This window comes from Cupressus sempervirens, chromosome 4 (assembly GCF_028749045.1).
Source record: "Cupressus sempervirens isolate cs-2001-9-10 chromosome 4, ASM2874904v1, whole genome shotgun sequence".
Classification (NCBI taxonomy): domain Eukaryota; kingdom Viridiplantae; phylum Streptophyta; class Pinopsida; order Cupressales; family Cupressaceae; genus Cupressus; species Cupressus sempervirens.
The window spans coordinates 283,297,099-283,313,334 of NC_143121.1; the positions used below are offsets into that span (position 1 = coordinate 283,297,099).

Here is a 16,236-nt window from a genome sequence, read left to right on the forward strand (position 1 = left end):
TGTCCTTCTATTGAATATGATTGTCTCCTAGTCAGTTTCAATTTTTCATGGTTACCTTGATGTGATTTGCAGATTTTATAATGGCTACCTTGATATGGAGTCAATCTAGAATTCAATATTTTGGTGTTTTGATTCAGATGTCTTGGAGACTTCTCCTTAGGATAGTAATCTTGATGTAAAAAATTATTTTTAACGTTATTTCTAAAACAACTATGAAATTGGGTTTTCTTCCCTGATTATTTCCTGATTGAATCTTTGAATCAAGATTTTAATAAAATGATAGTTCCTTATAGGAGAAAAGTTTCATTAAATTATTATAATGTTTCATTAGTTCTCCCATTGTGATTATTTTTAGTAAATGGAAATAACAAATGCACTTATTAAATATTGATTTGTATCATATCGATAACTCATTGCCTTGTAATTTTGAATTACTACAATGAAAATAGAAGATTGACATTAGTAAGCTCATGGTTTGTGCATTAAGGTATTAAAACCAAATAAAGATAGCATCCTAAGGTTCATGGTTACTTCAATACTCAATTTAATACATTTGTTTCATTGTTCATTTTAAATTTGGATGAATAGAGCTACTTAATAAGTCTTTAAGAGAAAGAAGACCTAGAATAACTAACACATTTAATCCGTGAATTTTTTAAGTTGTTAAATTGATTTTTTAAGCCTTTGAAAATTTAATTTTATTAGGTGAGTATTGAAAATAAATTGATTTTTTCTCAATACTCACCTAATAAAATAAAATAAAAATCATGTAATGCTTCCTAGGAAAGGAAATAAGAAATCCCCTCAAAATGAATGTTACCCATACATTTCCTAGGAGAGCACAATTGCTATCTAGAAAATGTATGGGAAAACATTTTGTCTCCAAAAAGTGTAGCCATAGAATATCTCCTCCTAACAAAATATAATATATTAGAGAAGTGAATAAAATAAACTCGGGCATACATCTCCTTTTAGTCAATATTCAAATTCAATGTGTTTAAGACAACTAAATAAAAATTTATATATCAAAAACAAGTTGGAAGGGATGAGTGGGTCCCACACCACCCATCACCCTCCATCCATCCAAAGACCTCATTGGTTTATGAATTGCAAAAATTAAAAAAAGTCAACAAAAAAAAAATTGAAAATGAAACATTTACCTTCAAACTTACCCACTCACCTTTGTCATTAAAATCACCTTTTTGAAAAGGCCACTCTTTGTTTCATGGGTACTATAAGCTACCCCATTTTAAAGGACATGTCACACCTTGTGTAAGCATGGTCAAACTTGGATAATTGTGCACAATGCTTGGGAGATGGGTTGTGTAGTGGCCAAGTGGCCTAGTTTAGGTTGTAGGTAAGATTTAGGGTTGGTAGTGTATAGGAATATATGTAGGTTATTTTTAAACAAGTTGGTTTTTTTAGTAATTACACCATAGGCATTCCTTATTTAAATGTAAGGACCTCAATTTTACATCTAACGGTAGAAAATCGGGGAGAGCGAATGACTACCATCAAGAGGATTTGAGACGTAGATCTTCCCTTTTTACTGTTCAACAAAAAAGGAGGGTGGTGACATGGGGACCGTTTGTTCATTCAAACTGATGACTATCAAATGTTTGGCCATCGAAATTCATAGGGTCTACTTATTTCCCAGAGGCAATCAAGTTCTATTTTATTCAGCTTCAGTAAAGCTGGCATAGTATTTTGTTGGTATTTTTATGCATTCTAGATGAATATTACTACATATTAGATCATGCGTTACCAATGGTATTTTTAGCTGGACTTCTTGGCTGAGGGGACCAAATATTTCTAGGCAATTCCAGAGCATCTGCTACTAATTTCGAGTTTGATTTGCCTTGAGAAATTTCAATCCAATGTTCTTTTTTTGTCGGTTGATAAAAGTTTAGCTTCTAAGAATGTAATTAAAACTCCCCTCTATCTGAGTTATCTTTCAGTACACATTTAGGAGAGGAACTATCAATTGTCAAAAACCTATAACTCATGTAGTTTTTTTTGGATCAATCAAAAGAAAAAATTCAAGGTTGGGTAAAAGTTGGTTCAAAATATTAGAAAACATAAGAAGCCAAGTAGGGTTTTTGAGTCCTCACGTCAATTGTTACAAAATTTGGATTTGGTTGAGCTGATGTCTCCACTTCTCTTAAATTGGGAGTGTTTAGGTTGAAGTATAGAGGAAATTCTGAATGATCCTTCTATTGATATGAAATTTTTTCTTGAGCCATATTTGGAATACCATTTTGCCTCACCATAAGTGTGGTTTTGGGAATATTTTTTCGACCACACAAGTATAGATTTTGTCAATGGGTTTCAGACAACTTTATTGAATACACATTAGTTTGGTTCAGTCAATCATAAATAGAATATCAAATTTGGACTGTATTGTCGAATTGATTATGTGAATGGTGGTTTGTAGTCAAAACTATTGCTTTTAGTGTCACCTAACTTGGGGTATAATCGGAATAAAAATATTGGTTGGTGATATATAGAAATGGCAGGATTAGTGGTAGCCTAGGACTTGCCTATCCTCCATGGAAGGGAAAATTATGGACCAAAGGGGATGATTCATACTAACACCTATAGTAGATTTGGTGGGCCAAAATTAGAAAATTTGCTAGCACATAGAAAAAGTTGGAGTTTACCAAAATTGACTTGTGAAAGAAGGAGACATGGTGCTATTAATATGTCTTCTTTTATTTCTCTTGTAATTGATAGATGGCTCTAGATTTGTGGGATAACTACAATGGAAGAAAATTTGAAATGAAGCTATCAATTGAAGTGTTTTTGACAATCTAGGGCAATTGGTGCTTATGCACTATCAATGGAAAATACAACACAAGCCTTTTCACCAAACAACAAAAAGGAAAAGTCTAGAAGAGGGTATTCTATAAGATGTAGTGGTTTTAGCACAATACCTAGACCTCCACTCAATAGAGTAGATGATCCATCATTGGCCAATCCCTTACTATAATGGGAGCATACAGGTTGTGGTTGGTTTTTAGTGATCATAGAGTGGGAGGGGGTGATAGTTGAAGATGATTCTGACTTGGAAAATGAGTCATGGTTAGCACTTGTAGAGGAGGAAGGTTAAATACCTCCATAGGCTTACATCTTAAAAAGGGTGGAAGGAATGAAAAGTGAGCATGTTATATCTGAGGTGTTCTGCGGGTCAAGGGATCCATGGAAGTGAGAAAATTGATTGCCAGGAGAGAGGAATTGTATCAAAAAATGCAAGGTGGTGTTCAACAGCTTCGCCCTGGCTCATATGAATTCATAGTTACATTGAAGGATTATAATACACTAATTGCAATTGACTCCACTAGGCCAAGAGAGTAATTGGAAGTAGCAATTGAAGCTATTGGTATGCAAGGGTTCTTCAATGTTGTTGTGGCAACAAAGAATGTGAGTAGGGGTAAACCGGACCTAGAGATGTTCATGTATGTAGCACAACTTTTAAATTTTATAACAAAGTGTTGTATTGTTTTTGGGAACTCAAACACAAGTGCGGAAGCAGCCCATGATATTTGTATGAAGTGTGTTGTTGTTGCACGCAAATATCCTGTGTATGAACTTGGAGCAGCTGATTTGGTGGTGATAGACTTGGATGAACTATCAATTGTTGACCTTAAGAATTTGGCTGATATTGATTCCCCTAAATTTGAACTACTAGAGCCAGAGCCAGAGCTGGAGCCGGAGCCAGAATGGGGACCTAAAGGGCCAATGAGAATTGGGCATCATTATGTTTCTACTGAGGACAGTTGGTAGGCTTTTCATAATTTTATTTCAAAATTTTATAACCTGATAACAATCACATTACTGTTTTAAGGGTCTTTTATTTTTACTTCTTTGACCCTAATGGTGTCATTGGGTGGGGATAGGTATGCACAATTTCTTTGTGCATGGGTCGCCCTACCATTGTAAATAGAAATTGTCTTTTTCTGACTTTCTTCTGTTACTTTCTATAATATATTTTTATCAAAGGGTGCTGATCTAACCATTTATAGTGCCAACTTAGTTTCTTAATTGTTTTCTATGGGCATGATGCTATAATTTCACAGTCAAACTGAGATTCACATGCAAAGCAACAAGCTTTGTATATGCCAAGCAGCCTTTGAGAGTGTTGTAGAAGGTTGCAACATGTGCTACCACTTTATGACATCATAACAAGTATCAAACTCTAAATTGAATAAAAATGTAATTTCAAAGTGGGGATAAATACTACCCTCATGAACATTCTTCAGTAAGAGCAAATAATTTTTAATAAAGGAAGAATATAGCAGTATGGCTTTTTTGTGGTGGCTGAAATGCATCTAGTACAAATTAATAGTTATAAATGTTTTTGTGTCATTATTTATATGCAAAGTGTCTACATGGTCAAGATGGATTGAGGGACTATGTTTCCAAAAGAAAAATTATTTTGAAGATAGAAATATACTCTGATATTTGACTATATTCTATATTGCTACCAATTAATGTATGTAACATGGCACCAAATCTATCTAACTTTCCTTTTTATATTTTGGTGTAGATGCTACTATATCATCTATTATTAAGTATTGGGGGGGATCAACAGGGTGCTAGCATTCATGCATTCCCCTACAATTTTGTGGTGCTTTGATAGGGTGAAGGTCCTTAATCAATAGGGAGATAGCATCTATATGCTCTTTCCTAAGGTAGCGAGAGGGGTTTGGGAAGGGCACTATCACCACTGGTCTTCATTGATCTCCCATGTCACTCTTCTGGTTTGGTAGATGTGGTATGAACCTATTGGTGTTTTAAAATGCACTAAAACTACTAAGCGACAAAATGCTTAATACCAGGATGACAATACATACACAATCTAAAGACTAGCCAATTCTTATTAAAAATTGCATATGCAAAGTATTTGGACCCAACTTCAACAAAATCACAGCTAGTTTTCTACTCTTTTGGCTCTGCAAAACTAGGGTGGGTATACCCAGGTATGATTCAACACTAGAACAACTGTATGAGGAATACTCTTAGTTTCATTCTGATTCTCATTTCACAATCCTCAAACATATACATAATTCTTACTAACTTGATAAACACATCCCATAGAACAAATATGGCCAAGAATTCTTCTATAGATCTACAGATGTTCTTAAAAATAGTGGCTAACTGAAGCTAAAACATTCCATTCAGACAAGTGTTGGCCAGCTTTGAAGATCTACAGGAAGTAAAAGTAAAATTTGATTTGATGTTGTATTTTAATAATCATTTATGATATATTTCTCCTTGAGCTGAATCAACTTGATCAGTGCCTAATCCATTGGGGTTCAGAGTCTATAGCAAGTTCTTAGATCTAGTTTGTTGCCTTACAACAAATTCTATCAGCAATTCTTATCAGAATTCATCATTCAAAACCCTTTCCACTACTAAAGAAACCTTATCACATTCATCAAAGATTTTATTTAATCTATTGAATTAACAGTAGTGATAAATAGATATACAACCTAATTAGATTGCATTCAATTGCACAAGCCCTTACTTATACAATATCAAGACAACCAAGTAAATGGAAGGAGACAAGATTCAGAAAGAACTGATATGGGGACAGTTCACAATTTGTATTCATTTTCTTTGAAAATGGTATATCCTTTACAATAGATTTAGAATGACCTTCAAAAAGAAACATAGCTCATTCTATATTCATATATTCTCAGAAAATTGACAGAGAAAATACATCATAAACTTGCTTTCAAAATTTGGACCAAAAATAGACTAAGCATATTACTTAGAAAAATAGAATTTGGACCATTCTTTAGCCTTGGAATCTCACTTAAATAGTGTGAGATACAACAAACTTCAGGCTAAAAGAAAGTGACAGGTGTCTTCTAAAAGATACTAACATACATCTGTCATAAAAGACAAAAGAAAATAATAGAAAGGCTATTACATCAAACATTCCTTGGTGGGTCCCTTTCTGTTATGCTTCCCAGTTGTTGAGACAAGAAAATATGATCCAATTCTTCATTTATTCTTCATCCTTGGAGTAAGTAGCCATAAGGGTAAAAAGTGATGTATCATCTTCAACTACCTGCAAACTTACTTTGATCTAGGGATTTTCCATGTCTTCATTACTAACTATGAGGGTTACTTTTACCTTTGCATCTTCCTCCTCATCATCTTCTGACATCTATACTAAGAACTGATTTTTCCATTCATTATAAGTAGCATCATCTGGCTAATCAAAATTTAGAGCCTCTCTTTGTACAAGCACTAAAGAATTTGCCAATTCCTCTAAATCATCAAGCTCTTTTCTAATGACATTGTAAAATAACTGTATCTTTAACAACTCTTCATTTGTCCTTGCCCAAAACCAATGGCTAGTTTCACTCATGATGTTCTTGATCCTTTCATAAAATATTTCATCTAACTCCTTTTTCCACTTTTCTTTTTCCTTTATTGTGTCAACAAATTCTAAGGCACAAGGAAATAAAATGAAATTTTCAGCCATATACTTGGAGAAACAAAGTGCTAATCTTTTTTGCAAAGAATCCCTTTTATCATCAAAATCTACTAGCTTATTTAATAAATAAAAAAATTTCTCTACTTGATGACAAGGCATTTGAATGGCAGATATACACATGAATGTGATATCATTGTTTCTCTCCCTCCACTTCTGTGCCAGAGGAGTTAATTTAACCTCATCTCTGTTCAACTCATCCATGAGAGTTGTAATTCTTGTCAACTGATCAAAGAAGGTTGAACATTGTATTTTATCCCTTAAATACATCACACACTACTTCAATTTTCCTTCATATTGATTCTTTAATTCTACCTACAACTCATGTAATTTGATTTTTTCTTCTTCAAAGTCCTCTATAGTATAGAATTGGGGCCTTTCAGGGGTGTCTGGTATTTCAATGATAGGGGTTGCTCCAACAAATGACTGTGAAGGGTAGGAAATTCTAGGTGCACTAGATTCTCCCACTTTTCTCTTCCCAAGAATCTTCTCCATTTGAGATACTTTGTTTTCCAGTGACTGTATCTATATACCCCTTTCCTCATATGCTTTTAAAACTTCTTCAAATCTAACATTGAGTTGGGTAAATCTATCTTCTTCCTTGCCAGATACAATACCACCAAATTTTAGCACTTCTGAGGCCATTCCCATTATTTGCTTGCTACTTACTTCACTAGCCCTGTATACTATCAATGTACCAGTATGTTCTACAGTAGAGATTTCCTGCATCCTAGTTTTATCCCTTTTCTCAATTGACCAAATTACAAGGGCTTGGTGATCATCACTAAATTTGACTCCTCTATGAGCTTGTAATATCTCTTCTTCAGTTTGTAACTAAACATCCTTTTGTTTTCTTACTGAATCAAAAACCATAGCATTCACTATATCCCATTCAGGTAAGATAAGAACTCCTGATTGTTTAACTAATTGCTTCCCGGCCTCAAGTGTAAATTGGGAAAAATCATTCAAAAATTTAGATTTTACCTCTTCTTTAATAACAAAGTCTGGTTTATCTGGTTGCTCTGCTTTTATCTTTTTACAAGTATTTTCAAAATTCCCTATATTTAGCCTCCACAAAAATTGTGCAAATGCTCTAGATTTCACAAAATTTTCATCATCTACAAACCTCTCAGAGTCTTGGACAACTATAGGATCAATTTCCTTACCTTTTTAGTCACCAACAGTAAGTTCCAAGGAAGGTGCAAGGGGTTCTTGTGGTTCCCCAATCTCCAGATCTATGGAAGTAACAATTATATCCCCTTCTCCTCCAATTTGTTTCAATTGTTCCCCTAAAGATGCCTCATCATCTATCCTAATTGGGGATTGGCTCGGGAAGTATTGTTCTGGTAGAGAAGAAGAAGATCCATGTTCTAACTTCTACCTTTTTGGAGCACTGGTTGTAGATAGACTTCCTAGTCTTTTTTCTTCATGAAGAGGTCCCTATTGCACACTCTGAATCATTACATAACCTAGCCTTTTCTGCAAGGTATATTGGCTAGGAGCTACTATATTTTTACTATTAATTCTTTTTTGCACTTTTGCAGCCTTGTATAGCTATGCCTTAATATAGGTAACCCTTTTTTCATTCATAGCTTGTGTTATCTCAGCAAAATTATTCATCAAGGCCTGCATCTTGGCTCCCCAGTATTTCTTTTCCTTCAATGGGTCATAGTGGGGATCAAAAGCATTAATGAATTCAAGAGTTTTGCTAAACACCATCCACTTTTCTTTTCTCAATTCTTGTTCTTGTAAGGTGAAAATGTTTCTAATCACATCTTCATGATAATAGACTTGTTGGATCATGCGAGAAGCTTTTATTCTCTCCCTAAAGATATCACAGAAACCTTCAGGATCAATAAATCTTGCATGAGATTTTGCCATGTTATATTTGTCTAAAAACAACTTCAGATGTTTCCAACCTTTCCTTACAAAAACAAAATCATGGTCCATAGTGACTATTGGAAAAAATGTGCCCTTCCTAGCCAACTCCCTCTCATCTATGGTACCTATCTGCCATAACAGCTCAGCAACTCCTATCTTCAAAGGCACATGAAATGGTAGCACATGAGGTTTTCCCAAAAAACCATACACTCTTATTACTATTGAAACATTGTAGGGAATTATATCCCCCCAGTTATGACTGACAAGTAGCCCTTTAGCATGGTCCTTGGGTCTGACCAATTCTAGCAATGCTTATGGGATTCTAGGGCTATCTCCTCTTAAAAGTAGTCTAAGCTTTGATGCAAAATACCTATCAAATCTTACATAACTAGCATTTGTGGCTTTTGAAGTCATATCCACACTCCACAACTGCACTGGATTCCTCTCTCCATCCTTGGTTGTTTCCAACTCCATACCCTTGGTGAAGAAAGTATATCCTTTGTATAAGCATACATGCATCATCAATGAATACCAATAGAATGGTTTGTTTACTTTTTCGTTTGCTATTCCAACCAAACCATTGTGAATCTCTTTTGCTAGAAATGTTACAAAATCCAGGATAGAGCTCATTCCAAATTGAAGGGTTTGTGCCATGATGAGGACAATTGAGCCTAGAATTTGTTCTGCCTCATCTATTCCAAAAATCTTACAAAGGGAAACATATAATGCCTTAGCCCTTATGTTGAAATGTCTTTTTAATAATGGCTCTGGGGTGCTGATAGTAATTACAGACAAATTACCAACCTTGGCAGCATGCTCCTATAGTGGTCATCTTTTCAAGTAGGTTAATTGTGCATCATATCTAGCTTGCAAATCATCCATATCAATGATTTCATGCACAACATGGTTAGGGTTAAGGTTGAAAACCTCACTGAACAGCTCAGGAAAAACCCTAAAAAGATTGACTCCAGAATGATTTTTTACCCATCCCATGATAGGATCATACTTCTTTGCTAGGTCCATCAATAAATCACTATCAAAGTAAACAGTGGGGACTATCAATTTTCCAATATCAAATTGCCAAACATTGCTCATAGAAGTATCCAATTTTCGCTCTGAAAACCACTTTCTAAATAATTCCAAACCTCCCATGGATACCTGAGCATCTCTTATCCAATTGGCCTTGTCGTAAAAACCCTCCGCTATAGCTACTCTAGGGTTTTTAGGAATTAACTTGCTCCCCTTAGTTATCTTATGTACTGACAAAGGAAATTGTTCCAGAAAATCATCATGCACGCCCCTTTTTGAATATTCAGTTAGAAATCCTTTTGTGGAGGCATCTTTAAGAGTTCAGAAACTTTATAACAGCAAATTCTTAATTCTACTAGTTATAGATCACTTACTTGCCAGATTTTCCCTCCTTTCTCTGAAGTTTCTTTTGTGATTTATGCTAAAAACTTTGAAAATTTCGTGCCCTAGCTCTAGAAATCCTCTCGTACTGCGAAAATCTATAACTCTGCTTTAACAATGGAAAATTTGCGTGCTATATCAGAGTATTTAGGTTGCACAAAGGAAACTCTATATCATATTTATTCCTACAACTGCTATTTTCATGTTATATCTTGAATTTGAATTCTACCCGTTGATCTCCCATGCATCGGACGACTTTATTTCAAAAGCAAAAATCCTTTTAAAACTTTAGGATCTCCAGACATGCATTGGAAGCCCGCTTTCTTGCATTATTTAAAACCCTCACATATTGATAATGCGGGAATGCGGGCACCATCAATTTTACCCTGATCAATGGCAAACCAAGATTTCTTTATTTGGCAGCCCACTAGATCAACTTGACCAATGAAAACTTATCCTTTTGTCCACATGCTTCTGACAGCAATTAAAGTTTCTGTGCCCTTGATATTGCTACTTCCAACTTGGCATACCTATCACCCATGACCAATGAGCGTGTTCCATTTCATTTAGTCTTTTTCTAGAGTGGCATGATTTGGCGTACTTCTTTAAGCTTTGTCCAGGTCCCACCATGCCTGCTTGCCTGCATTATTTAAAACTTGCCCATCTTGATAATGTGGGAATGTGAAATATATTGATCTTTCTTTAATCAATGGTGATTAGAAACTTGTGATGATTGTGCACCCATTCAAAAAGAACGGACTAATGCAATGCTTTCTCTTCATTCCATGTCATCTGACAATCGCCATGGAGGACATACTATAATTACCTTTCTGCAAAAGGCAGGCCCATGATGTCACCATTGTCACATGTCGTAAGCTCACTTGCCTACATTATTTAAAGACTATGCACTTTGAAAATGTGAGAATGCGGGAACTGTAGATCTAAACAAGATCCACAGTTGACGAATATTGCTCATCACATGAAGTTTCATTGATTTAGACAACCAATGACAGCGCAGGAAAATAAAACATGTCCTGAAAAATATGACAAATCTGCAAAAGTGTCTTGATAAATGCTGACATACCAGACCTTTTGCGACGTACTGAATCTCAAAAACCATCACGGGCTACGTGTCACAAATCTGTTTCCCCGCATTATTTGAAGACCTTGCAACTTGAAAATGCGAGAATGCGAGAATCCGTTGATCTTGAGAAAATCAACGACGTTGAAAACCATTTCAACTTGGCATCCTTTTTGAAATAAAATGTCCAATTTGAGCACATAAAAGGTTTATCAATAAGGATAAAAGGTATTTTGATGCAACCAAAACTTTAAGATAAAATGCCACACCAAATTTTTTTGAAACAATACCCTTTGAAAATTATGAAAACTAGGGCAACACAAAACAAAGGTATAAGGGTTTTTCATGCACTTAGGGCGCTTTTATGGATAATTCTTAGGGCCAAGCCCTGAGAAATTAAAAGGAAGACACAACCTACAGAACATGGCATAATTAGGGTAATCTAATAATTTTTAGGATTTCACACAATAAAACCCTAGTCTGCAAGAAACAAAGACTTAACTGATTTTTCATCCAAATATCAAAATTTTTCTATACTGTGAAAAATCACAACAACAGAACTGATCAGTTGGTTCTATCCTATTTCGATAAGATAAATCAGATGGGTAGGGTGAAGGTCCATCTATATTGCCAGATATGTAGGTAGATACATTCTAGCTTGATCCATCCTAACTAATGCTTTTAAATATGATAGCAACAGATAAGTAGATAGGGCTCCCCACTCACCTACCTAGTAAGAAAAAAGAAGTGGACTAAGTCAGGTTACTAGCTTTATACAAGTACTCCCTACTGTTTAGGATGAAATTCTAGATGGTTTTGAATTTATCCTAGGCTACAATCTAGGACATAATAGTTTTTTCAGAATATTTTTGTTGTAGAAAATATTTCAACGAAATAGTTCACTAGTGTCAAAATTGGGTTGAAGATCCTTGATATCCATTTTACAATCTTCAGAGTTGTAGATAGATATACATAGAGATTGGGTACATATGTAAAGAGAGGGGGTAAGGTGGGGTAAGGAGTTTAAGATAAGGGAGGGAGATAGAAAGGATACATATGTAGGAAAGGGGAAAGGAGGCGAGAAGAGATAAGGAGATAGAGACAAAGGAGGGAGAAAGAAAGCCTACATATGTAGGCAGAGGGGGTGGGGAGAGGTAGGGAGATAGAAAAGATTTGTATTTAGGGAGATAGGGTGGGGAAAGGTAAGGAGATACAAACAAGGGAGAGAGATAGATTGGAAGAAAGAAGTAAAGATAGATATGATACAATTTTTCAATGGTGGCTCATTCAGTATGATTTGAAACATTATTTGACTTAAATAAAATTTGAATAGTTAAATGCAAAGCCTACTCTAAATAATATATAGTATAGAATCTAATGTCTTGATATTAATTTAATTAATACTATATAGAAAATATTTGTAAAGGAGACACAAGGAAAGAATGAGAGTGAAAGACAAAGAAAGATGAAGATGGAGAGATGGAGAGAGATAGAGAGAGGGAGAGAGAGGAAAAATATAGAGGGAGTGGTGTAGAGGGAAGAGAATGAGAGAGCAAGGGGGTAGAAAGATGTGTGGAGATGGAGACTGAGAAGAACAAATAAAATGTCTCATTTTTGTTAGTTAAGAACAAATTTTACACCAAAATATGACATACTAATTGCACACTAAGGTGCGATTGCTAGTAAAGTATAGTATGGTAAATATATTAAGTTAGTAAGTAGTTTAGGAATGTTAAGTTAGAATTATGAAATATTAAATTTGGGTTAGTAATATACTAATCATAATTAGATTTTGTTATGAAAAGGTTGTTGTGTAGAAAATATTTATATTGATATTTTGGTATTAAGTAGATTGTTTTATGCTTAAATTTTGGTTAGGATTTAAATAAGAGGGATTAGTATCATGAAGGATATTATTATGTGTAAGTTGACTCTTTTTTTAAAAGTTTATTATGCTTAAAGATTCATTGGTGTTAATAAAGAGTATATAGTTAGTAACTAGTTATGGTTGCTAAAGAGGGATTATGTGTTTAGATTTAGATTTTGTGGTAGAATATTTGTGGAAATTATATTGTCTTATTAAGGAAAATATTTTAGTAATGTGTCTTAGCAATAGTATGTTTTTTATTTGGGGTATCTTAGTTAGAAGTAAAGGTTATATTTAGAGATTGTTTTAATTGAAAAATATTATTAAAATATTATATTATTTTACTAAGGAAATTATTTTAATAATGTATTGTATTAATATCAATTAATTATAAATATATTTTTTAATTAATTCAAAATTTCTAATGTTAAAAGATTGAAGGGTTATTGAGGGAGTATTTCATAGGCGACATGGTAATTATTTAGGGTTGTTGTTAGGAGTTAATTTTAATTCCATAATTGACCTAATACATAATAATAAATGTTATTTGAATTCTCATAGGTTTATCTTTTAATTGGAACTCAATACCAGTATGTTGATATGTCAACCTACAAGTGCATATTAGTACACATAGGGGAAGTGTAATGAATTAGTTTAAAGGTATCAAATCAAACCTAACATAACTTATGTTACTAATCAAATTTTTCTTGAATACAACATCACACCTTATTAAACATGAAATTATAGTTTAATTAATCAAATTAATCAACCCAACCTAATTGTTCCTATAGAAATAAGACTTAGGGTTTCAAACCCGTAAAGTGAGTTGAGATACAAACTCTACATCATCATGAGATGTAACCTAATCTCATTTTTTTGGCCTAGACCTCATGAATCAAAAACTAACTTTATCATGTTGTCATATATCGATATCATTTTTCATAGATTATATGTATTAAATATACGTATTACTACCTTTAAAAAAATTATGGTGTGTTTTTGCCCTAATTTTTGGATATGACACATTCATTCGTTGGTTCAAAACTTCTTTCACTTCATCTCTCCATGCTTCCTTAGGTTAAATATTTGTTGGGCTATTTATGACATGAGGAAAAAGGTCAAAATTTCTACAAGCATGTATGGAGAAAAATTCTCTTTTTTCTCTATAATATTTCAATGGTTTGAACATATGTTTTCTCAATGAGTGTGTTCATATTGATTTTCTCAATTATACTAGACATAGGATGACCATATCATTCTCTCTACCAATCCATGTATCCAAGATTTTCCTCAGCAAAAATTCATTCTTATTTACATCAATCCACATGTTTACTAATTTAGACATTGTATAATGAAGTAATGGCCAATTAACACGGTCAACCAGAAGTAGAAGTGTATCCATAATTTTGTCTTCATATCTCTGTAGCACTTCTACTTGTTTAGCCTTGAGCCTAGCTTTCTCCCCCTCTATATTTATTTTAGAATAATCTTCTAGGTGTAAAGGGGTGGCTAGTATCTCCACAATTGGTCTAGTAGGAGGAGGTGGGGCAGGGGATGATGAAATCAATTTTTCGGAAAATTCCCCTACCTCTAACTACCTAATTTGTTGTCCCTTATACCTAGAAAGCTCACCTTAAGCCTTCATTATTTTCCTTATTTCTTCATTTTAAGTCAAAAGTATTCAAAAATTCAAGAACTTTACAATAGACCCTCCATTTTTCCTTTTTAACCTCTTGCTCTTACAAGCAAAACATGTTCTTGATTTTATTTTTAAGGTAATAGAATTTGTGGTCATGATTTTTTGCCTTGGTCCCCTTTTTGAATGTTTCATAAAATCCTTCAGGATCACAAAATATAGAATGAGATGTATCTATCTTATAGGGGTATAAAAATTTGTATAGGAAAATCCATCTGTGTTTTGTGATCACAAACTAATGGGCTACAATATATGTAGGGAAAATGATACCTCTAGATCTCCTTTTTAGTCTAGCTTCCTCCAAGCCCCCAATTTTCAATAAAATTTCTTCTATTCCTACCTTAAGAGGTATTTAATAATGTTATACATGAGGGGTCCCCTAGTATCCATATATTCTAAAATAGTAGAAAATAAAAAAAGAATGACATCACCCCAACTATGGGAAACCTACAATACATAGATCCTAGAAATTCCAATGGTGAATTTGGAATCTTTGAATTATCATCAAACAATGATGTTCTCAACTTTGATGCAAAATACTTCTCAAACCTGACAAAACTGGCATCATCTACATCCCAAGACATGCCTATGCTCCATAATTGAGTAGGTAAAACCTCTTCCTCATACTTTCTTGTCAAATGCATTTTTTCTTTGAAATAAGTACCTCCTTTAAACAAGAACATGTGCATCAACATAGAATACTAGCCAAAAGGTTTCTCAACTCTTCCTTTTGTAATTTTGATCAATCCATTATGAATTTCTTTAGCTAAATATGAGAAAAAAAAAACATCAACTCCAAAACTTAACAAATGAACCATCATATACATGAAGCTAACAAGCATATAGATTTTTTCAACCTCTATAAAAACCCTACATAAAGATATATACACATCTAGGGTATGTGAAATGAAGAGTTCCTTCTTAAAAGGATCTAGAGTTGAAGATGTAACCAAATTTGTGCTTCCAAGAGTTACCGAATGTCTGCTTCAAAATCAATGCTTGATGTAAACCCTTTGAGCTTCATATATTTTCTCCATTTTATATAAATCAATAGCCTCATGGTATTTAGAGAAAGGATCCATCCTAGAAATTTCACAGATCTCCTCGGGCATTATCATAACTATATAGTCTTCATTTATACTTCTCACACATCTATCAATTAGATCATGTGCTCTTGAAATTAAAGTTAAGAGGCCTAAATCCATAAAAATTATGAGTACAACTAATTTTCCAAGATCAAAATTGAAAGCATTTCCATGTGGAACAAAAATCTTTATCTCTGAGAACACTTCTTAAAATGTTGCAACCCACTTTTGGTAGCCTTCACATCCAAGGTCCAGTTACCCTTGTCGTTTAAACCCTCAACTACCTTAAGACATGGAGTTACATGGACTATCATCTTGTCCTGTGTTGCATCATTCATTGATCCATCCAATTGTTCCAACAAATCATTACACACATTCATCTTTTGGTAATCATTTTTTCCCATGAAGTCTCTTCTGGGCAGAATTTTGAATAGTTTCAAATTTTACTCTACAAAAAGTTCTCTGTGTTTCATTTGCTAAATATTAAATTTTAGGAAAGGAGTGATGATTTACCAATTTGTGACCATAAATCTCCAAACATTCCTAATTCATCGCTTTGACAGCCACCTCCAAATTTCCTTAGCTCTATAACTTTATTTAATTGTATTCACTTTAGAGATGATCTCATTTTGTAGTACAAATAATGTACTTCTTCAATTTTCCTTAAATATCAATCACATTCATGGACAACTTTAATGTAGATCATTTATC

General features: G+C 33.8%; 1 pseudogene; it reads left to right on the plus strand.

The window, feature by feature from the left end:
• Positions 1-2,509: 2,509 nt before the first annotated feature.
• The window catches only part of LOC149561098 (5-amino-6-(5-phospho-D-ribitylamino)uracil phosphatase, chloroplastic pseudogene), a 70,477-nt pseudogene continuing 56,750 nt past the window's right edge, over positions 2,510-16,236 (plus strand).